The sequence below is a fragment of the Trachypithecus francoisi genome, unplaced genomic scaffold, assembly GCF_009764315.1.
Source record: "Trachypithecus francoisi isolate TF-2019V2 unplaced genomic scaffold, Tfra_2.0 Lachesis_group3, whole genome shotgun sequence".
Taxonomy (NCBI): domain Eukaryota; kingdom Metazoa; phylum Chordata; class Mammalia; order Primates; family Cercopithecidae; genus Trachypithecus; species Trachypithecus francoisi.
Genome location: NW_022681468.1, coordinates 83,510,419 through 83,533,847, shown reverse-complemented (window position 1 = coordinate 83,533,847; position 23,429 = coordinate 83,510,419). Strand labels below are relative to the sequence as shown.

General features: G+C 42.4%; 1 pseudogene; it reads right to left on the bottom strand.

Moving 5' to 3' along the window:
• Positions 1-19,542: 19,542 nt before the first annotated feature.
• Positions 19,543-20,019, bottom strand: LOC117070000 (annotated as a pseudogene).
• Positions 20,020-23,429: the final 3,410 nt, after the last annotated feature.

The following is a 23,429-nucleotide window of genomic DNA, read 5'->3' as shown; positions in this document are numbered from 1 at the left end:
TAATGGGGAGCCAGCATGACACATGTCTCATGAGAATGGGAGCAAAGAGAGAGAGGGAGGAGGTGCCACACTCTTTTAAACAGCCATATCTTGCATGAACTCAGAGTGAGAACTCACTCATTGCTGTGAAGAGGGCACCAAGACATTCATGAGGGATCTGCCCCCCTGACTCAAACACTTCCCGCCAAGCTCCAGTCCCTCCAACACTGGGGATTACATTTTAACATGAGATTTGGAGAGGACCAAACATCCAAACCGTATCATTCTGCCCTTGCCACCCCCCACAAAATTCTCATGTTCTTCTCACGTTGCAAAAGTAATCATCCCTTCCTAATAGTCCTGCAAAGTCTTAACTCATTCTAGAGTCAACTCAGTCAAAAGTCCAAAATCTCATTTGAGATTTTCCATCTATGAACCTGTAAAATAAAAAACAAATTATTTACTTCCAAGATACAATCATGATACAGGCATCGGGCAAACGTTACCATTAGAAGGGAGAAACCGGACAAAAGAAAGGGGCTACAGGCCCCCACACAAGTCTGAAACCCAGCAGGGCAGTCATTAAACCTTAACTCTCCAAAATAATCTTTTTTGACTCCATGTCTTGCATCCAAGGCACACTGGTGCAAGTGGTGGGCTTCCAAGGCCTTGAGCAGCCTTAATGCTGTGGCTTTGCAGGGTTCAGCCCTGTGACTGCTCACAAGTTAAAGTCTGGTGCCTGTGGCTTTTCCAGGCTGAGAGTGCAAGCTGCTGGGGGCTCTACCATCCTGGAGTCTGGAAGACAGTGGCCCCCTTCCCACGGCTCCACTAGGCAGTGCCCCAGTGGGGACTATGATGGGGTGGGGATGCTGCAACTTCACATTTCCCCTTGGCACTGTCCTTGTAGAGTCTCTCTTTCAGGGATCTGGCCTTGTGGCTGGCTTCTGCCTGGGCACCCAGGTTTTCTGATGCACCCTCTGGAACCTAGGAGGGAAGCTGCCAAGCCTCCTTTACTCTTGCATTCTGTGCACCTGTAGACTTAGCATTAGGTGGAAGCTTCCAAAGCTTACAGTTTATGCCCTCCAGAGTGGTGGCTCAGGTTGTACTTGAGGCCCTTTGAGCCACAGCTGTAGCTGGAACATCTGGGATATAGGGATTAGTGTCCCGAGGTGGAGCAGGGCAAGGAAGCCCTGGGCCTGGCCCCCTGAAGCTATTCTTTCTTCCTGGGCTTCTGGGCCTGTGATGGAAGGAACTGTCTCCAAGGTCTCCGAAATGCCTTCAAGGACCTTTTTCCATTGTGTTGGATATTTGCACTTGGCTGCCTTTCAGTCACACTAATCTCTCTAGCAAGTTGTTGCTCCACAGCCTGCTTTTTCTACCACCAGGATAGGCTGCACATTTTCCAAATTTTTATGTTCTTCTTCCCTTCTAAATGTAAGTTCATTTCTTTGCTCCTATATCTGATCATAGATTTTTAGAAATACGCCACCTCTTGAAGTTTTGCTGCTCAGACATTTCTCCCACCAAATACCCTGGGTCAGCAGTCCCTACCTTTTTGGCAACAGGGACCAGTTTCGTGGAAGACCGTTTTTCCACATATTAGGGAGGGGGGATGGTTTCAGGATGAAACTGTTGCACCTCAGATCATCAAGCATTAGATTCTAATAAGGAGTATGCAACCTAGATCCCTCGCATGTGCAGTTCACAGTAGGGGTCATGTTTCTGTGAGAATCTAATACCACCCAGGAGGCGGAGCTCAGGTGGTAATGCTTGCTTGCTCACCACTCACCTCCTGCTGTGCAGCCCAGTTTCTAACAGGCCACGGAGCAGTACTGGGGTCTCACTGTGTTGCCTAGGCTGGTCTCACACTCCTGGGATCAAGCAGTCCTTTGACATTGGCCTCCCAAAGTGCTAGGATTACAAACGTGAACCATTAGGCCCGGTCAGTCATCACTCTTAAATTCAAACTTCCACAGATCCCTAGGCCATGAACACAGTGGAGCCAAGTTCTTTGCTGGGGCATAACACAGGTGACCTTCACTCCAGTTTCTAATAACTTCATCATTTCCATCTGAGACTTACTCAGCCTGGTCTACACTGTTCATATTTCTATCAGCATTTTGGTCATAGCCATTCAGCCAGTCTTAAGAAGTTCCAAACTTTCTTTCACCTTTCTGTCTTCTTTTGAGCCCTTCAAACTCATCCAAACTCTGCCTGTTGCCCAGTTCCAAAGCCACTTCCACATATTCAGGTATCTTTGTAGCAATGCTTTACTCCTCAATACCAATTTTCTGTGTTAGTCCGTTCTTGTGTTTCTATAGGGAAATATCAGAGACTGTATAATTTATAAAGAAAAGAGGTTGAATTGGCTCACAGTTGTGCAGTCTGTACAGGAAGCATGCTGCCAGCATCCGCTCCTGGTGAGGGCCTCAGGAAGCTTACAGTCATGGTGGCAGGAGACAGGGGGCCAGCATGATACATGTCCCACAAGAACAGGAGCAAGAGACAGAAAGGGAGGAGGTGCCACACTCTTTTAAACAACCAGATCTCATGTAAACTCAGAGTGAGAACTCACTTATTACTGCAAGGATGGCACCAAGCCATCCATTAGGGATCTGCCCCCATGTCCCAAACACCTCCTGCCAGGCACCACCTCCAACACTGGGGACTACATTTCAACATGAGATTTGGAACAGAAAAAACATCCAAACCATATCAACACAATAAGTTTATGGTGATTTGCTACACAACAACTGTAACAAGAACACCCCATTTTGCAAATAAAGAAACTGAGGCTTAATGAGTGACTTTCCCAAAGCTTAACCATCATTTTATTCTGCTCCAAATGTGCTAACAAATTTTATGCCATGCAGAAGAAATCCTTCTCAAGGTTCATGTCCATTTCAGCATATCCATCAGCAGAACACACTGTCAAAGGAAATGGACTTCACTGAAGTGGAAGCAATCTATTTTACTTGCATTTTGGATGAGGCCATTTTCTATGTTTCCACCTATTGATCCATTAACTAAAACATGTAAAACTGCTTAAATATTACTTGCAGTATTACAAGGATAAGTGCCTACAAACTACTGTAGGCAAGCATCCTAATAAGAGAAACTCCCAGGAGATGACTTAACAGTTATCTCTCTTTCTCTAAAATCGCTTCTAGCTGGCTGGGTTGAAGTTTCAAAGGTCAGTTCTTTCAGAATGTTCTCAAGGCATGAGCTATATGACTAACACCCTGTGAAATTTTAGAGATAAGTTTAAAACAAATTTTATAGAACTTGGTTTGAAGAATAAAATGTATGTGAAACATAAGTGAGAAATGAGTGAAACTTAAAGTTTTTGTGAAGTTTTAAAATGCTTTGAAGTTTTAAAATGCTTTTGTGAAGTTTTAAAAGGCATTGAACTCAGTGCTGCCCTTGTTATAGCAGAAAGCAAAACCGAACCAAACTCAACTGACACCACCCACAGAGGGAGTATTTAAACCAGCCCTTGCCAAGGAGAATCACCGATTCCAGTGGTTGTAACTTGAGTTTCTGCAAGCCTCACTACTGCCAGCTGAAGTGCTCTGGCACCCCAGACTAATGTGAAAGGCAGTCTAGGCCACAAGGACTGCAACAGCTAGAGGAATCTTAGTGCTGAACTGGGCCCAGAGATAGTGGACTAGGGGGACATGCGACCTACTGAGACAGCAGCCAGGGCAGCCAAGGGAGTGCTGGCATTGTCCCTCCTCTAAACCCAGGCTGCATAGTTTGCAGCTCTGAAAGAGCTTGAGGAGAGGAGAGGGAAGGATAGGTAGGACTTTGTCTTGCATCTTGGATACCAGATAACCCACAGCAGGGTAGGACAGCAGTAAGAGTTGCGAGGCCCCCTTTCGAGGCCCTAGATCCCAGACATTTCTAGATACACCTTGGGCCGGGAAAGAATCCACCACCTTAAAGGGAAGGGCCCAGTCCTGGTAGGATTCATGACCTGCTCACTGAGGAGCCCTTGGGCCCTGAATAACCAGCAGCAATACCCGGGTGCTATGTCAAGGGCCTTGAATGAGACACTGAGACTTGCTGGCTTGAGGTGAAACTCAGCACATTACAGGTGTGGTGGCTATGGGGCAAAACTCCTTTTGCTTGAGAAAACTGAAGGGAAAAGTAAAAATGACTTTGTCTTGCACCTTAGGTACCAGCTCAGCCGGAGGAAGGTGGAGAACCAAGTGGGTTCTCAGGGTCCCCTATTCTCGGACCTGGCTCTTGGATGGCATTTCTGGACCTGCCCTGGGCCAGAAGGAAGCCCATTCCCCCTGAAAGGTGAGTCTTAGGCCAGGCTGACTAGAGATACTTCAGATCTTAAGGGAATATTGGCAGTAGTCTGGCAGTACTCCCCATGGGCCTGAGGTGGGATTGGCCACAGGGTAAGGCTCCTCTGCCTTTGGGAATGAGTGGGAAACACTGCATCTTGTGATTTGAGTGCCAGTTCAACCACAGTACAATAGAACACAAAGTAGACTTCTAAAGTTTTTGACTCTAGCTACTGTCTCTCAGGCAGCATCTCTGAACCTACCCTGGGGCTAGAGGAAATCACTGTCCTGAAGGGAAAGACATAGGCCTGGCTGGCTTTGCCACCTGTGGACTGTAGAGCCCCACAGTTTTTAGCGAAATAGGTGGTAGCCAGGGAGTAGTTATAGTAGGCCTTGGGTGAGAACCAGCTGTGCTGGCTTCAGGTCTGACCCAGCACAGTTCTAATGGTGGTGGCCACAGGAGTGACTGTGTCATTCCATCCCCAGCTCCCAGTGGCTCAGAACAGAGAGAGTCTCTGTTTGGGAGAAACTAAGGAAAGACAACAAGAGTCTCTGCTTGGTAATCTAGAGAATTCTTCTGGATCTTGTCTAAGATGATCAAAGCGGTACCTCTACAAGTCTGCAACAACCACAGCATTACTGGGCTTGGTGTCCCCCCTAAAACAGATACAGCCTAGATCACAACACACAAGTTCTTTTGAATATCTGGAAAACCTTCCCAAGAAGGACAGGCACAAATAAGGCCAGACAGTGCCAACTACAATAAATACCTAACTCTTCAATGTCCATACATAGACAAACATCTACAAGTATCAAGATGATCCAGGAAAACATGACCTCACAAAATGAACTAAATAATGCACCAGGGATAATCCTGGAGAAACAGAGATATGTGACTATATCAGTTCATTTCCACACTGCTATAAAGAACTACCAGAGACCGGATAATTTATAAAGACAGAGGCTTAATTGACCCACTTTTGCATGGCTGGGGAGGCCTCAGGAAACTTAAAATCATGGCAGAAGGTGAAAGAGAAGCAAAACACATCTTACATGGCAGTGGGGGCTGGAGTAATGACAAATACATTTAAACCATCAGATCTCATGAGAACTCACTATCATGAGAACAGCATGGGGGAAATCACAACCCATGATCCCATCACCTTCCACCAGATACCTCTCTCGACACAGGAGGATTACAATTTAAGATGAGATTTAGGTGGGGACACAGAGTCAAACCATATCATTAAGTCCTGGCCCCTCTCAAATTTTATATTCTTCTCACATTTTAAAACCAACCATGCCTTCCCAACAATCCCTTAAAGTCTTAATTCATTCCAGCATTAACTCAAATGTCTAAGTCCAAAGTCTCATCTGAGACAAGGCAAGTTCCTTCCACCTATAAGCCTGTAAAATCAAAAACAAGTTAGTTACTTCCAAGATCCACTGAGGGTATTGTGTAAGTGTTCCCATTCTAAATGGAAAAACTTGGCCAAAACAAAGGAATCACAGGACCCATGCAAGTCTGAATCCCAGCAGGACAGCCACTAAATCTTAAAGATCCAAAATAATCTCCTTTGACTCCATATCTCACATCTAGGACACGGTGATGCAAGAGATGGGCTCTCAAGGCCTTGGACAGATCAGTGTGGCTCTACAGGGTACAGCCCCTGCAGGTGCTTTCATCGGCTGGCATTGAGTGTCTGTGGCTTTTCCAGGTGCACAGTGCAAGCTGTGGGTGGATCTACCATTCTGGGGTTTGGAGGACAGAGAAGAGCTCACAGCTTCACTCGGCAGTGCTGCAGTAGGGATTCTGCATGGGGGCTCCAACCCCATATTTCCCATCTGCATTGCCATAATAAAAGTTCTTCATGAGGGCTCTACCCCTGCAATAGACTTCTGCCTAGACAACCAGGCATTTCCATACATCCTCCGAAATCTAGGTGGAGGCTTCCAAAGCTCAACTCTAGTCTTCTGCACACTCACCAGCCTAATGGCACATGAAAGTCACCAAGGCTTGGGGCTTGCACCCTCTGAAGTAACAGCCTGAGCTGTATCTTGGCCCCTTTTAGCCATGGCTGGAGCTGGAGCAGCTGGGACACAGAGCACCATGTCCCAAGGCTGCATAGAGCAGAGGAGCCCTGGGCCTGGCCCATGAAACCATTTTTCTCTCCTAGGCATCCAGGCCTATGATGGGAGGGGCTGCTATGAGGATGTCTGAAATGCCCTTGTTAGAAACAAATGCTCAGTGCTGCAAAGAAGATTCAGCACTCTGGCAAAAAAAAAAAAAAAAAGCTTTCTCAGCAAGGCAATTTACTTCTGCAAAAAGGTGCCACTCATGCCAGATGTGGTCGCAAGAGCACACCGAGCAGGGTGGGGCAGGGGTCATTTTATCCCTAATGTAGCGGCTCCTGTAGCTGTGTCCTTTCCCCATTGGCTGGAGTCAGACAGCACAATCTAAGCTGACCCAGTTGGCTACTCTTTAAAATTGAATAGGGCTAGTTATGCAGGAAGGGAGAGGATGTCTGTTAGGGTGCAGTAAAGGTAAGGATAGTTTCGGTGGGAAGGTCAATTACAGAGCTCGTAATCAAGGAATAGATGTGAGTTATAGATTAGGACTGGTGGGGAAAGTTGTTTACCATAACTAGGGGCAAGGAGGCAAAGAATGAGAAAGTTAGGCTTGGAAAATCAAGATCAAAGAACCAGGAAGCTGAACAATCTGACTCTTTGAAGAGGAACTCACTGTACCTAATACCCTGGAGACATTTTCCCCCATTGTCTTGGCTATTAACACTCTGCTTCTCTTTACTTATGCAAATTTCTGCAGCCAGCATGAATTTCTCCCCAGATAATCAGCTCTTCTTTTCTACCACGTGGTCAGGCTGCAAATTTTCCAAACTTTTATGCTCTGCTTCCCTTTTAAACATAAGTTCCAGTTTCAGACCATCTCTTTGTGAATGCCTATGATCGTATGCTTTCAGAAAAAGCCAGATCACATCTTGAATGCTTTGCTGTTTAGAAACTTATTCTGACAGATACCCTAAATCATCTCTCTCAAGTTCAAAGTTCCACAGATCTCTAAGGCAGGGGGAAAATGCTTCTAGTTTCTTTGATAAAGCATAGCAAGAGTGACTTTTTCTCCAGTTCCCAGTAAGTTCCTCATCTCCATCTGAGACCACCTCAGCCTGGACTTCATTGTCCACAATAGTATCAGCATTTAAGTCACAACCATTCAACAAGTCTCTAGGAAATTTCAAACATTCCCATATCTTCCTGTCTTCTTCAGAGCCCTCCAAACTGTTCCAATCTCTGCTCATTACCCAGTTCCAAAGTCACTTGACATTTTCAGGTCTCTTTATAGCAGTGCCCCCAGACTCCTAGTACCAATTTTCTGTATTATTAATAGTTTGTTTTCACACTGCTATAAAGAACTACCTGAAACTAAGTAAGTTATAAGAAAAAAAAAAGATTTAATTGACTCACAGTTCCACATGGCTAGAGAGGCCTCAGGAACTTAACAATTATTGTGGGAGGTGAAAGGGAAGTAAGGCATGTCTTACATGGCAGCAAGAGTTGAGGGAACTGCAAAACACTTTTAAACCATCAGATCTCATGAGAACTCATTCACTATCACAAGAACAGCATGGGGGAAACTGTCCCCATGATCCAACCACCTCCCACCAGGGCCCTCCCTCAACACATGGGGATTACAATTCGAGATGAAATCTGAGTAGGGACACAGAGCCAAACCACATCAGTGACCTTTCAGAGAGAGAATCCAAAATAGCTGTTTTGAGGAAACTCAAAGAAATTCAAGGTAACATGGAGAAATAATTCAGAATTCCATCAGATAAATTTAACAAAGAGATTGAAATAGTTTAAAAGAATCAAGCAGAAATTCTGGAGTTGAAAAATGCAATTGGCATACTGAAGAATGCTTCTGAGTCTTTTAATAGCAGAATTATCAAGCAGAAGACAGAATGACTGAGCTTGAAGACAAACTATTACAATTACAATATTTGAAAATATTATCAGAGGAGACAAAAGAAAAAAGAATAAAAAACAATGAAGCAAGCTGGGAATGGTGGCTCATGCCTGTAATCCCAGCACTTTGGGAGGCTGAGGTGGGCAGATCACCTGAGGTTGGGATTTCAAGACCAGTCTGACCAACACGGAGAAATCCCATCTTTACTAAAAATACAAAATTAGCCAGGCGTGGTGGCACATGCCTGTAATACCAGCTACTTGGGAGGCTAAGGCAAGAGAATCACTTGAACCCAGGAGGCAGAGGTTGCAGTGAGCCAAGATCTAGCCATTGCACTCCAGCCTGGGCAACAAGAGCAAAACTCCATCTCAAAAAGAAAACAAACAAACAAAAAAAGATGAAGAGGAGGTAGAGAAAGAGATGGGGTAGAAAGTTTATTCAAAGGGATAATAACAGAGAACTTCCCAAACCTAGAGAAAGATATCAATATCCAAGTACAAGAAGGTTATAGAACACCAAACAGATTTAGCCCAAAGACGACTACCTCCAGGCATTTAATAATCAAATTGCCAAAGGTCAAGGACAAAGAAAGAATCCTAAAAGGAGCAAGAGAAAAGAAACAAATAATATACAATGGAGCTCCAATATATCTGGCAGCAGACTTCTCAGTGGAAACTTTACAGGCCAGGAGAGAGTGGCATGACATATTTAAAGTGCAGAAGGAAAAAAACTTTTACCCTAGAATAGTATATCTGGCAAAAATATCCATCAACTATGAAGAAGAAATAAAGACTTCCCCAGACAAACAAAAGCTGAGGGATTTCATCAACATCAGACCTGTCTTACAAGAAATGCTAAAGGGAGTATTTCAATCAGAAAGAAAATGATGTTAATAAGCAATAAGCAATCATCTTAAGCTACAAAACTCATTAATAAAAGTAAGTACACAGAATATTATAACTCTGTAACTGTGGTGTTTAAACTACTAACATCTTAAGTAGAAAGATGTGAATAGTTTAGTAGTAGTAGTAATTTATGTGAAAAGATGAACCGAACAAAAAATATTAACTTCTTTTTTTTTCTTTTTTTCTTTTTCTTTTTCTTTTTTTTCTTTTTTTTGAGAGGGAGTCTCGCTCTGTCACCCAGGCTGGAGTGCAGTGGCCAGATCTCAGCTCACTGCAAGCTCCGCCTCCCGGGTTTACGCCATTCTCCTGCCTCAGCCTCCCGAGTAGCTGGGACTACAGGCACCCGCCACCTCGCCCGGCTAGGTTTTTTTTGTATTTTTTTTTAGTAGAGACAGGGTTTCACCGTGTTAGCCAGGATGGTCTCGATCTCCTGACCTCGTGATCCGCCCGTCTCGGCCTCCCAAAGTGCTGGGATTACAGGCTTGAGCCACCGCGCCCGGCCAAAAAATATTAACTTCAAGACATAGACAGTACAAATAAGATATGAATAAATAGTAACAACAGAAAGTTAAAACATGGGGGGACAAAGTTAAGGCATAGAGTCTATTAATTTTATTTTTGCTCATTTGCTCATTTGTTAATGCAAACAGTGTTAAGTTGTTATCAGCTCAAAATAATGCGTTATAAGATAGTATTTGCAAGCCTTATGGTAATCTCAAAACAAAAACTATATAACAGATACACAAAAAAGAAAAAGCAAGAAACTAAATTATATCACCAGAGAAAACCACCTTCACTAAAAGGAAGATAGAAAGGAAAGAAAGAAGAAAGAGAAGACCAGAAAACAAATAACAAAATGGCAAGGGTAAGTCCTTATCCCCCATAATAACATTGAAGATGTTTTTCCTTTGCCCCATCTACTGAGAGAATGGAGATCATTGTAGCAATCAGACTATCGACATTCCAGAAAATGTTGGCATTACTCTAAAGGGATGCACAGTTACTGTGAAGGGCCCAAAGGAGCCCTATGGTGTGACTTAATCACATCAATGCAGAATTCCGTCTTCTTGCGGGGGTTGGGGGCGGGAGGAGAGGGATTTACTGGCAAGATGGCCGCATAGGAATAGCTCCGGTCTGCAGCTGCCAGCAATATTGACGCAGAAGGTGGGTGATTTCTGCATTTCCAACTGAGGTACCTGGTTCATCTCACTGGGACTGGTTGGATAGTGGGTACAGCCCACAAAGGGCGAGCTGAAGCAGGATGGGGCATCACCTCACTTGGGAAGCACAAGGGGTCAGGGAATTTTCTCCCCCACCCAAAGGAAGCCATGAGGCCCTGAGCCTGAGGAACTCCGGTACAGATACTGCGCTTGTCCCGTGGTTTTTGCAACCCACAAACCAGGAGATTCCCTCCGGTGCCTACCCCACCAAGGCCCTGGGTTTCAAGCACAAAACTGGGCAGCCATTTGGGCAGACACCAAACTAGCTGCAGGAGATCTTTTTGTCCACACCCCAGTGGTGCCTGGAACACCAACGAGACAGAACCATTTACTCCCCTGGAAAGGAGTGCTGAAGCCAGGGAGCCAAGTGGTCTAGCTCAATGGGTCCCACCACCATGGAGGCCAGCAAACTAAGATCCACTGGCTTGAAATTCTCACTGCCAGCACAGCAGCAGTCTGAGATGACCTGGGACACTCGACCTTGGTCAGGGGAGGCGCGTCCACCATTGCTGAGGCTTGAGTAGGTGGTTTTACATTCACAGTGTAAAGAAAGCCACTGGGAAGTTTGAACTGGGTGGAACCCACTGCAGCTCAGCAAGGCTGCTGTGGCCAGACTGGCAGATTTCCCTTCTCTGGGTAGGGCAACTCTGAAAAAGAAGGTAGCAGCCCCAGTCAGGGACTTATAGATAAAACCCCCATCTCCCTGGGTCAGAGCACCTGGGAAAAGGGGCAGCTGTGAGCACAGCTTCAGCAGACTTAAACGTCCCTACCTGACAGCTCTGAAGAAAGCAGTGGACCTCCAAGCATGGTATTCAAGCTCTGCTAAGGGTTAGACTGCCTCCTCAAGTGGGTCCCTGACCCCCATGCATCCTGACTGGGAGACACCTCCCAGTAAGGGCCAAGAGACACCTCATACTGGAGAGTTCTGGCTGCCATCTAGCAGTTGCCCATCTGGGACGAAGCTTCCAGAGGAAAGACCGGGCAGCAATCTTTGCTGTTCTGCAGTCTCCGCTGGTGATACCCAGGCAAACAGTGTCGGGAGTGGACCTCCAGCAAACTCCAGCAGACCGGCAGCAAAGGGGCCTGACTGTCAGAAGGAAAACTAACAAACAGAAAAGAATAGCACGTCCACTCAAAGACCCCATCTGAAGGTCACCAACATCAAAGACCAAAGGTAGATAAATCCACAAAGATGGGGAGAAACCAGTGCAAGAAGGCTGAAAATTCCAAAAACCAGAGTGCCTCTTCTCCTCCAAAGGATCACAACTCCTCGCCAGCAAGGGAACAAAACTGGACAGAGAATGAGTTTGATGAATTGACAGAAGGAGGCTTCAGAAGGTGGGTAATAACAAACTCCTCTGAGTAAAAGGAACATATTCTATCCCAATGCAAGGAAGCTAAGAACCTTGAAAAAAAGGTTAGACGAATTACTAACTAGAATAACCAGTGTAGAGAAGAACATAGATGACCTGATGGAGCTGAAAAACACAGCACAAGAACTTTGTGAAGCATACACAAGTTTCAACAGCTGAATCGACCAAGCAGAAGAAATGATATCAGTGATTCAAGATCAACCTAATGAAATAAAGCTTGAAGACAAGATTAGAGAAAAAGGAATAAAAAGGAATGAACAAAACCTCCCAGAAATATAGGACTATGTGAAAACCAAATGTATGTTTGATTGGTGTCCTGAAAGTGATGAGGAGAATGGAACCAAGTTGGAAAACACTCTTCAGGATATTATCCAGGAGAATTTCCCCAACCTAGCAAGGCAGGCCAACATTCAAATTCAGGAAAAACAGAGAACACCACAAAGATACTCCTTGAGAAGAGCAACTCCAAGACACATAATTCTCAGGTTTGCCAAGTTTGAAATGAAGGAAAAAATGTTGAGGGCAGCCAGAGAGAAAGGTCGGGTTACCCACAAAGGGAAGCCCATCAGACTAACAGCAGATCTCTCTGCAGAAACCCTACAAGTCAGAAGACAGTGGGGGCCAATATTCAACATACTTAAAGAAAAGAATTTTCAACCCAGAATTTCATATCCAGCCAAACTAAGCTTCAAAAGCGAAAGAGAAACAAAATCCTTTACAGACAAGCAAATGCTGAGAGATTTTGTCACCACCAGGCCTGCCTTACAAGAGCTCCTGAAGGAAGACTCAACATGGAAAGGAACAACTGGTACCAGCCACTGCAAAAATATACTAAATTGTAAAGAACATTGGCACAATGATGAAACGGCATCAACTAATGGGCAAAACAACCAGTTAGCCTCATAATGACAGGATCAAATTCACACACAACAATATTAACCTTAAATGTAAATGGGCTAAATGCCCCAGTTAAAAGACACAGACTGGCAAATTGGATAAACACCCAAGACCCATCAGTGTGCTGTATTCAGGAGACTCATCTCATGTGCAAAGATACACATAGGCTCAAAATAAAGGGATGGAGGAATATTTACCAAGCAAATGGAAAGCAAAAAAAAAGCAGGAGTTGCAATCCTAATCTCTGATAAAACAGACTTTAAACCAACAAAGATCAAAAGAGACAGAGAAGGGCATTACATAATGGTAAAGGGATCAATGCAGCAAGAAGAGCTAACTATCCTAAATATATATGCAGTGAACACAGAAGCACCCAGATTCATAAAGCAAGTCCTTAGAGACCTGAAAAGAGACTTAGACTCCCACACAATAATAGCAGGAGACTTTAACACCACACTGTCAATATTAGACAGGTTAATGAGACAGAAAATTAACAAGGATATTCAGGACTTGAACTCAACTCTGGACCAAGCGGACCTATTAGACATCTATAGAACTCTCCACCCCAAATCAACAGAATATACATTCTGCTCAGCACCTCATTGCACTTATTCTAAAATTGACCACATAATTGGAAGTAAAGCACTCCTCAGCAAATGTAAAAGAACAGAAATCACAACAAACTGTCTCTCAGACCACAGGGCAATCAAATCAGAACTCAGGATTAAGAACCTCACTCCACTCAAAACTGCACAACTACATGGAAACTGAACAACCTGCTTCTGAATGATTACTGGGTAAATAACGAAATGAAGGCAGAAAGAAATATGTTCTTTGAAACCAATGAGAACAAAGACACAATGTACCAGAATCTCTGGGACACATTTAAAGCAGTGTGTAGAGGGAAATTTATAGCACTAAATGACCACAAGAGAAAGCAGAAAAGATCTAAAATTGACACCCTAACATCAAAGTTAAAAGAACTAGAGAAGCAACAGCAAACAAATTCAAAATCTAGCAGAAGACAAGAAATAACTAAGATCACAGTAAAACTGAAGGAGATAGAGACATAAAAAAACCCTTCAAAAAATCAATGAATGCAGGAGCTGGTTTTTTTGAAGAGATCAGCAAATAGATACCACTAGCCAGACCATGTATTCAGACCATCCCAACAGCTTTATAGTTCTCTGGTACAATCTTGCCTGGTATTCACGCCCTTGAGTAATCCCTTTCACACTGAATGGGGCTGACTCATATAACCAACAGGATATTGAGGATATGATGGTGTGTGCATTTCAAAGTTAGGTCATAAAAGTCATGGCACCTTCCAACTTGCTGTCTCTCAGATCACTCGCTCTGAAGGAAGCCAGCTGCCATGTCATGAGATATGTAAGCAGCCCTATGGAGAGGATTACTGTAAGTGAGCAAAATTCCTCACCTGTTATTGAAAGTAGATAAATCAAATTGCTTAAAGTAGATAAATCATGAAACAGTAGTATAAACATATTATTTCGGGATAGTAGATATAACCACCTGTAATCCCAGTACTCTGAGAAGTCACGGTGAGCAGATTGCTTGAGGTCAGGAGTTTGAGACTGGTTTGGGCAACATGACAAAACCCTGTCTCTACCAAAAAAAAAAAAAATTAGATGGGTGTAGGTGCATGCACCTGTAATCCCAGCTATTTGGGAGGCTGAGGTGGGAGGATCACTTGAGCCCATGAGGTCGAGGCTGCAATGAGCTGAGATCACACCATTGCACTCCAGCCTGCAAGACAGAGCAAGGCTCTGTCTCAAAAAAAAAGAAAAAAGGAATAGTATTTATAATTAACAATAAATTTAAAATAAAATGGTGAAAATAATAATAATTTAACAATAATTTATGTAATTGATATAATCAATAAAAATTCTATTTGATGTTAATAGTAATGGCAGATCTACAGGTGAGACTATCAGAGATATCATGGGACAAAATAGAAGGTAAAGGAAGGAAACTAACTATATTAATCACCTATTTTGTGAGTAAAATGAGGTTCTGAGAGAAAGGGCAACCCAGCCAGCAGATTGCAGAGCCAGTATACACATCCGTATTTATCTGACTCGAAGGTCAAAGTCTTTTCCACTGTATCAAGTAATTGACCAAGACACACCAGCTCTCAGAGCAGCAGAATGTTTTCCACATTTTTACTGATGAATAATTAATAACATAAATTATGTTTATACTGCAAAGTTTATGGAAATTTGATACCCCTTTTTACATTTTATATAAATTTATTGAGTTGTAACACTGCTTGATGCCAGGTAAAGCAAATATAAATCTGGGTTCAGAAACTCACATGTACAACAAATTTAACTTTCTGGATATTTTTAAAACTCAGCTTAATGTCCCTAGGTTCTCCATTAGCCTGATGGCAGAAATTAAATCTCAGGTAATTCTGGGTTCTCCCACAAGTACACTTTCCTTCAGAGTTGTGCTGAAGTTCTAAGGAGGATGGGAAGGGGCTAGGAAAATGGCCAGTCCTTTGCCCATCTATCCTCTGGCATTCTCCCATTCCTGCCCCAGGATGTCAGTCCACACAGGTAGCTGGTGCATCACTCCTCATTCTTCTCAGTGAGGTCCTTGAAGCTTGGGCAGCTCTCCCTTCTACTTCTTTACCTGTCTCAGGCACTCTAGACTTCATTACTCTATTTCTGCACCTCTGAGCTGCAGAAAACTCCTTGGTGCTCTTGAAAATCCCACCTGCCTAGAAACCTTGTGTGGCCTCTTCTCCTCTGTGGCATTATCATTGCCTGAAGGCCCTTTCCAGAAAGCAAATCACAAGTTTTTTTTCTGTTCTCAGACCCACAACTCTGTGTGTGATTCTATCATTTCCCCTTTCAGACTCAGCCAGGAATTGGGAAAGGCAGAGTACTATGCCCCTTTCTGGGGCCCCACCAGCTCTGAACTGTCCTTTCTTCTCTTTCAAGTCTCCTCTTTCTCCCTAGTGTGCAGAATCTGAGGGAGTAAAAAGACATGTTCTGACCCATCAGGTTTTTTCCACACCATGAGTCTTAAACTTCGATAAGGCTTTACTCTTCCTTCTGGAACATTTCTTTCCCAGTCTACCTACCCAAACTGGGAGGAATAAGAAATACTCATAAAAAATCATGGTTTTCCACACAGTGGCTTATCAAAAAAAATCATGGTTAACATTTCAACCTATATGATGCTACCATATAGGTACTTGTGCCACATGCTAGAAATGCAAAGAAAAATGTGATTAAATTCCTGCTGTCAGGATGTGTCCAGGGTCACATTGTTAGTAGATGGATACGAAGAAAAAAAAAACAGCAGTGATGATACAGTATTCAGTGCAATATTAGAACTATTTACAGACAAGAGAAATATGATTGGATGGAGGGAAGGGGGAAGTACTTAGAAAAGTTTTCCAGTGAAAAACTCAACCTGCTTTTGGCCAAGGTCGGGAAGGCATTTCAAGTGGGAAGAACAGCATATGCAAAGGCATGGAAGCCCAAGAGACTGTGATAACTTTCAAGAGAAACTTTCAAGTGCTGTGGTTGGAGACTAGGTTGTGTAAGGAAGAGGATGCGAGAACAGAGAGGAGCAGTAGGTGAGCCAGGATCAAAAGGATACCATACTAGAAAGCTACATTGCAGCCCGAAGATTATTTACAGGCATCATATAATTTTAGGCTGGAAAATAGTATAATCTGTTTTGTGTTTTTAAAGATCACTCTAGCAGAATGTGAAGAACTAAAGTGAGAAGAATATTAAAATCCAGATAAGAAATAAAAGAGCCCAAGTTAAGGCAATGACAGTGGGGATGGGGAAAAAGGAGGAAGTTCATTCACAAGATATTTTTGAGGCAAAATTATAGAACTTGGGGTAAGAGAGTGAAAGAGAAAAAGGAATTTAGGATAACTCCCAAAATCCTGGGTTGAGTGCCCAAGGAAATGATGATACCATTCACACAGAAAGGAGCACGTGAGGAAGGGCAGGTTTGGGCAGAAGTGGTCAGGGCTGGGGTGGGCAGGAGATTGATACATTCACATTTTTTTCATTCATCAATCATTTCATTTTAATCGTTCACTTGGTTCAGATTTTGAATTTTTATTTATTATTTTTAAAATAATTTCAACTTTTATTTTAGATTCAGGAGATAACACATGCAGATTTGTTACATGGGTGAATTGTATGGTGCTAAGGTTTGGGGTGTGACTGAACCCAGCACCCAGGTAGTGAGCATAGTACCTGATAGTTTTTCCACCCTCTCCCCCACTTCCTACCTCCCCTATCTTGTAGTCCCCAGTGTCTATTTTTTCCATCTTTGTGTCCATGTGTGTCCAGTGTTTAGCTCCTGCTTATAAGTGAGATCACACGATATTTGGTTTTTTTTTTTTTTTTTTTTTTTGAGACTGAATCTCGCTGCGTTGTCCAGGCTGGAGTGCAGTGGCGCCATCTCGGCTCACTGCAAGCTCCGCCTCCCAGGTTCACTCCATTCTCCTGCCTCAGCCTCTCCAGCTCCTACAGCCGCCCACCACCACGCCCGACTAATTTTTTGTATTTTTAGTGGAGACAGGGTTTCACCGTGTTAGCCAGGATGGTCTTGATCTCCTGACCTCGTGATCCACCCGCCTCGGCCTCCCAAAGTGCTGGGATTACAGGCGTAAGTCGCCGCCCGTCTTGGTTTTCTGTTTCTGCTTTAATTCACTTAGGATAATGCCCTCCAGCTGCATCCATGTTGCTGCAGAAAAACATGATTTCATTCTTTTTAATGGCTGCACAGCATTCTTTGGTGTATAGGTACCATATTTTCTTTATCCAATCCACTGTCAGTGGGCACCTAGGTTGACTCCATGTCCTTGCTATTGTGAGTAGTGCTGCAATGAACATGCAAGTGCATGTCTTTTTGGTAAAACAATTTATTTTCTCTTGGATATATACCCAGTAATGGGATTGCTGGGTTGAATGTCAGTTCTGTTATAAGTTCTTTGAGAAATCTTCAAAAAACTTTCCACAGTGACTGAACTAATTTACATTCTTACCAACACTGTATAAGTGTTCCATTTTCTCTGCAGACTCACCAGCATCTGTTGTTTTTTGGCTTTTTAATATAGCCTTTCTGACTGGTATGAGATAGTATCTCTTTGTGGTTTTGATCTGAATTTCTCTGATAATTAGTGATGTTGAGCATTTTTTCCATGTTTGTTGGCTGCTTGTAAGTCTTCTTTTGAAAAGTGTCTGTTCATGTCTTTTGCCCAGTTTTTAATTGGGTTATTTGTTTTTTGTTTGTTGAATTGAGTTTCTTACAGATTCTGGATATTAGATCTTTGTCGGCTGCATAGTTTGTGAATATTTTCTCCCATTCTGTAGGCTGTCTGTTTAGTCTGTTGATAGTTTCTTTTGCTGTGCAGAAGCTCTTTAGTTTAATTAGGTCCCACTTATCAATTTTTGTTTTTGTTGCAATTGCTTTTGAGGACTTAGTAATAAATTCATTCCTAAGGCTGATGTCCCGAGTGATGTTTCCTAGGTTTTCTTCTAGAATTGTTATAGTTTAAACTTTTATATTTAAATAAATAATCCATCTTGAGTTAATTTTTGTACATGGTAAAAGGTAGGAGTCCAGTTTCATTCTTCTGCATATAGCTAGCCAGCTATCCCAGCACCCTTTATTGAATAGGGAGTCTTTTCCCCACTGCTTATTTTTGTCAACTTTGTTGAAGATCAAATGGATATAGGAGTGTGGCTTTATTTATGGTTTTCTATTCTGCTCCACTGGTATATGTGTCTGTTTTTGTACTGTACCATGTTTTGCTTACTGTAGCCTTACAGTATATTTTGAAGTCAAGTAATGTGGTGCTGACAGCTTTGTTCCTTTTGCTTAGGATTGCTTTGGCTATTTGGGCCCTTTTTTGCTTCCATATGAATTTTAGAATAGCTTTTTCTAGTTCTGTGAGAAAGGACATTAATCAGAATAGCACTGAACCTATAGATCGCTTTGAGTACTGTGGTCATTTTAATGATATTTATTCTTCTAGTCCATGAGTGTGGAATGTTTTGCCATTTGTTTGTGTCATCTATGATTTCTTTGAGCAGTGTTTTGTAGTTCTCCTTGAGACCTTTCGCCTTCTTGGTTAGATGTATTCCTAGGTATTTTATTTTTTGTGTGGCTATTGTAAATGGGATTGTGTTCTGATTTGGTTCTCAGGTTGAACATTATTGGTATATAGAAATGCAAATGATTTTTATACATTGATTTTGTGTCCTGAAACATTACTGAAGTCATTTATCAGTTCCATTAGCCTTTTGGCAGAGTCTGTAGGGTTTTCTAGGTAGAGAATAATATAATCTGAGGAAAGATAGTTTGACTTCTTTCCCTGTTTGGATGTCTGTTTCTTTCTCTTGCCTAATTGTTCTGTCTAGGATTTCCCAGATTTTTTTTTTTTTTCCTCCTCCGAGATGGAGTCATGCTCTGTCACCCAGGCTGGAGTGCAGTGGCATGATCTCAGCTCATTGCAACCTCTGCCTCCCAGGTTCAAGAAATTCTTCTGCCTCAGCCTCCCAAGTAGCTGGGATTACAGATGCCCGCCACCACACCCGGCTAATTTTTGTATTTTTAGTATAGACGTGGTTTCACCGTGTTAGCCAGGCTGGTTTCAAACTCCTGACCTGAGATCCACCTGCCTCAGCTTCCCAAAGTGCTGGGATTACAGACGTGACCCACCACACCTGCCCCCAGATTTTTTAAGTATGTAAAAAGATACATATTAAGGAATCATGCTTTCTACCCTGACTCTATCCACCCCAAACTACCACCTGCAACAAGTATTACTTTTATTGGTTTCTGGTACATTCTTCAATTACTTTCAACATATTGCCTTCTTTTTTTCATTTCAAGTTTTAACGAAAGTTTGTATATAAGATTACCTCATTCCTGCATCTTCTCTATTGTTTCTTCCTTGTATTTGCCCTTTTCCTTTCCTACTTGGTGTGATGTTCCTTTCCATTCAAGGACCGTTTTGTGGTCTTTGTCCAGTTTTAGCCTAGTGATAACCACTTTGCTGGGGTGAATTCTTACATGGATGGTTGTGCCATTAGCCTTTTCCCGCTGCACCCATTCAGTGTAGATGACGTATTTCTTACTGTAAACCTGGATGACTTTGCCAATTTGCTGACCTTTATAGTGTCCTCGTACAACCTGAACTTCATCATCCTTTCAGATGGGCATGGATCAAACATTGTACTTCTGTCTCAGCTCTGTGGAAAGAGAGGAAGACATTATCTTCCTGCAAACGTGGGAGGGTTCATTGAAATGCCTTTTGTGGTTCTTACTTTGGTCAGAAGTCACAAAGGGATTGAATTTCATTTTGGCTCTTCCCACTTCGGTGATGGTCGCAAAAGGGAAGAGCACTTTCAACATATTGGCTTTAATGCAAACAGGTGGATACCTTTCGTAAATAGTTGGATGGATGTTTCTGGGGCTCAAGAGATGTGTTCATTATACACATTGAATCACCAACGCAGGAGTAAGTAATAGTTGAAGATGTAAGCACAGATGAGATCCCCAAGAGAGAATGGGAAACCTAAGGACAAAACTCTGTAGGACACTAGGGATGAATCATGAATACAAGGTAAAAGGGTGAAGACAATACATTTAAAAGTCTCTTTCCAAGAAGTAAACTATATGCTCCATAGAGAAGTCTATGTTCAGTCACTACTGTTTTTGTGGTGCCTAGCCCAGTGCCTGAAACCTAGTAAGTACGAAATAACCATTTAATAAAGTCCAGCTCTCAAAGAAGAGAGAGGAGGTAAACTTCAGAAGATTCAGGATAAGAGGAGGATTGCTTAATATGGAAAACTACTTTTTCATATTTATGTGCATGTGAAAAGCAGCAAGAAGAAGAAAGTATTTGAAGGTTCAGCATCTAAGACCACTAAAGAATGATGGCAGGAAGTGAATGAACTCAGTCCTTGTGATGCCCCTTCCTTATAGCTTCTCTTTGCTTCCCTGGAAATGGAAAGGGTGGTCTATCATTAATAATGAAGTTGCCTAATGTCACAGGACTCATTATTCCAAATATATTTGTTTTTGTTTTTGTTTTTGTTTTGAGACTTGAGACTTTTTGAGTCTTGCTCTGTTGCCCAGGCTGGAGTGCAGTGGTATGATCTCAGCTCACTGGAGCTTTCGTTTCCCGGGTTCAAGTGATTCTCCTGCCTCAGTCTCCCAGGTAACTGGGATTGCAGGCACTTGCCACCACGCCTGGCCAAGTTTTGTGTTTTTAGTAGAGACAGGCTTTCGCTAAGTTGGTCAGACTGCTCTCGAACTTCTGAACTCAGGTGATCCGCCTGTCTCAGCCTACCAAAGTGCTGGGATTACAGGTGTGAGCCACTACACGTGGCCTATTTGATTTGAATTGGGTAGAAGAGTCCATATGAGGTCATTCCTTGAAAGCCTGACTGTCTCAGGCACACTCTGTGAATTTGCTCCACTTGCTTGTACCAAAATGTTTTCACTACTCATATAGATATTGCTAGGCTTTTCTGCTAAATTTGAAGACCTATATTGGTAAAATATAAAATATAGGTTTAAAAACCTGTGTATTGCTTTATATAAATGCATTTCCTAATACCACTAATGTCATCAATTGACTGCTGAATATTAATGATGGCTATAAGTTGGAATACAGCTATAGCTATAATTCTGTTCTAGTGTTGTCTACACCAATAAGGCAATGGAGAATGTAGGCTCACCTAAGAGACACAAATACATCCTAGCAGTGCTTAGTCAAGTCAATGCATACACCTTATAGCCCAGCTATCCTACTCACATGTACATATCCCAGGAAACTGCCACACATCCATAAGGTACTTGTATAAAGATGCTTGTTGCAGGACATTGTTGGCAATCCAGATGACCATCACTGGGAGAATGGATCAATAAAATATGGTGATGCACACTATGGAATAATATGCTGCAATTAGAAACATTAAACTAAAAGTATGCATATCAATAAGTCTTCATAGTACACTGCAGAATAAAAGAGTAAGAAAAAGAACAGGAACTATATAATAACATTTACATACAATAAAAATATACTTTATATGTTTTAATAGACACATACAAATTCAATTACAGTGACCTCTTATAGGGCAAAAGAATGAGAGCTTGGAATGTGGGTGGAAGGCAATGAAAAATACATACATACAAACATACATGTAAGAGACATAATGGCATGCCATGCCATGCATTGAGGGTGTATTGATTGTGTGCTGGAGTCAGCTTCTACCAGCTTTTGAGAGCTGATTGTGCACATTTCTTGCCAGGTCTGCATTTAGTAACATCACACTGGTAACTAAAAATCAGCCAGAGTGGGGCGCAGTGGCTCACGCCTGTAATCCCAGCATTTTGGGAGGCCGAGGCAGACAGGTCACCTGAGGTCAGGAGTCCAAGACCAGCCTGGCCAACATGGCGAAACCCCATCTCTACTAAAAATGCAAAAATTAGCTGGGCGTGGTGGCGGGTACCTGTAATCCCAGCTACTTGGGAAACTGAGGCAGCAGAATCATTTGAACCCGGGAGGCAGATGTTGCAGTGAGCTAAGATCGTACCATTGCACTCCAGCCTGGGCAACAAGAGTAAAACTCAGTCTCAGGAAAACAGTAAGTAAATAAAATTAGCCAGAATGAAAGGATTTACACCATAGAAATCTCAAATGCTACAAGTCAAGGCACCTTTTGTTTTCCTGAGGGCCTGTTGTTAAACATTCGCCAGCAAATCACTGCCCCAAAGTCACATTCCTTCTTCCTTACCAGTGATTCTCAGTGTCAAAAAGGAGGTGGTGCAGAGTGATATAGATGACTTGAAAACTTTTGACACGTGTAGCTAATGCAACAAGCCCCGGCTGAAAACCATTGTTCTATACTAAGCTGCCGTTCGAATACTGCAGTTTATGTCAATATGGCAAGATATCAAATGCCTTAAAAACTAGTTTCCTCTGGACTAGTAATTCCAGTTCTAAGACTTTGTTTTAAGGAAATATCTCAAATATGGAAAATGTTTTATATTCAAAGATATTTATCCAAGTCCTACTTTAATAATGACAAATTGGAAACGACCTAAGTGTGAAAAGGGAATGGTTATGTAAACTAATGATAAATCCAGCATTTAAAATTATATTTATGTGAAATCTTCAATTAAATGAAAAACACCTCTATTGCTGGTTTAAATGAAAAAAAGCAGAATAAAAATATATACGTAAATATGGTGTGATACTAATCAGTCACCCAGGGATCTTGTTAAAATACAGCTTCTGATTCAGGAGGACTAAAGTGATGCCTGGGACTCTGCTTTTTTAACAGAAATAATGCCAGGGCTGCTGGTCTACATACCACTTTTTGAGTAGTAAAGGCATGTAGAATACAATCACGCTCATGTAAAAAAATGCATCAGAAAAATAATCTGATGGAAAATTAAAGTGTTAAAGATATTGAGTTGGGGTCATGAATGAGGGATTTTAAAATGTATATATTTTACTAGAGTTTCCAAACTTTCTATCTTACAGGATTACTTGCTTCTATAGTGTGGTAAAATGACATTAAAAATAATCTGCTTAGGAGGCCCGGGTATGGTGGCTCACACCTGTAATCCCAGCACTTTGGGAGGCCAAGGTGGGCAGGTTTCTTGAGGTTAGGAGTTCAAGACCAGCCTGACTAACATGGTGAAACCCCGTCTCTACTAAAAATACAACAATTAGCCAGGTGTGGTGGCACACACCT